The following is a 1,698-nucleotide window of genomic DNA, read 5'->3' as shown; positions in this document are numbered from 1 at the left end:
TCATCCGGAGGCTCACTGATAATGTTACCTTCCAGCTCAGAGACCAAACTACATCCATTACTCACATATTTTTCTCAGCAAGGATATCTTCCCCTCACCATGGGACAGCACAATGCTCAGTGCGTAGCACTACTGCCTCACAGGGACTCAGGCGACTGTCTGTGTGGAGTTTGCTCGTTCTCCCTGTGTCAGAGTGAGTTTCCTCCGGGTGCTCCTTTTTTCTCCCACAGTCCAATGATGTGAAGGTCAGGGTGGATTGGCCATGCTAAATTGTCCATAGTGTCCAGGGATGTGCAGTGGATTAGCTATGGAAAATGCAGGGTTACAGGGCTCGGGTAGGGGCTGAGTCTGGATGGGTTGTTCTTTAGAGGGTCGGTGTTGACTTGTGCTGAATGTTTCCACACTGTAGGGATTCTATGATTCTAAGGGTAATGCTTAGTTTGAGTACTATTTGTTCCTAACAACAAGGAATCTATTATTTTAATTTACTCGCACCCCTTGCTCCTGGTGGCAACTTGCAATTTGAGGCAGTTTTTTCCTGTTATTCACCTCCATCTGTTTTTGTGCAGTGTCAGGGCCATTTTCTGTTATGATCAGTTCATTCCTCATATAGTGCATAAATATTCTAGTGATTAAGAGCAGCAAGAGCGGGAACAGGCAGCCTGAGGTGGCTGGCAGGAGCAGGAACAAACTGCACTGGGTGAAGTTGAGCCCAGAGCCAGATAGGTCGAGCCTTTGTGAGGAGTGCAAGCCCAGTATGGCCGGGCGCTTATGAAATGTGTTGTCGAACTGTTAACTGTGTTTCTTTGTTTTTCCACTTTTTAGTAAGAAAGACTGTAATGTTCAACTTTTTAATTTTGTTTTCCTTATTTTTCTGCTTTGTATCTAAGACGCTGTACCTAGGTACAGTCAGTTCTTCTTTCATGCGATAGTTATGTTCTTGTGCAACCCCTTATTGTTAGAAATATCACACTTTAGAAACAGCACTTAAAGTGTTATCACTGTAAGTGCATTACAGTCAACACAGGTTTTAAACATTCGCGCTATAGAAACAGCATCCCCAATTCGTCAATCGCATTACAGCATTGATGAAACACACATTGTAACAGAACAACCTGTATCTTTGTACCTAAGGTAGTGCCGTTATTGGCGGCTTGTAAAGTTTTCACTGGACTCATGCGAGTACATGTGACAATAAATATAATTCAATTCAAGCCTAGTCCATACCACAACTACCATCCCTACAAGGGAAGAAATACAAAAAACATGTTTTTCTCATGCAGACACATCAAAACTTTTCGTCAAATGATTGACCGATGCTTTCAGAAATTTGCAACACCAGTAGTGTAAAACTTCATTGAGGACAAACTGATGAACCATAACATGGTAGATTGGAATCAGGACACATCTGCGAGTCGCCTTAGAGTCATAGAGATGTACAGCATGGAAACAGACCCTTCGGTCCAACCTGTCCATGCCGACCAGATGTCCCAACCCAATCTAGTCCCACCTGCCAGTACCCGGCCCATATCCCTCTAAATCCTTCCTCTTCATATACCCATCCAAATGCCTCTTAAATGTTGCAATTGTACATTTAAGTCGGTTGTAACGGAGAGATTGAGGTCGAGTGCAAAACTGAAGAGGAGAAAGTGAGGTCTGCAAATGCTGGAGATCAGAGTGTGGGGGGTGAGTGTGGGG

The sequence above is a fragment of the Chiloscyllium plagiosum genome, chromosome 40, assembly GCF_004010195.1.
Source record: "Chiloscyllium plagiosum isolate BGI_BamShark_2017 chromosome 40, ASM401019v2, whole genome shotgun sequence".
Lineage (NCBI taxonomy): Eukaryota > Metazoa > Chordata > Chondrichthyes > Orectolobiformes > Hemiscylliidae > Chiloscyllium > Chiloscyllium plagiosum.
Note: the sequence above shows the minus strand (reverse complement) of the source record.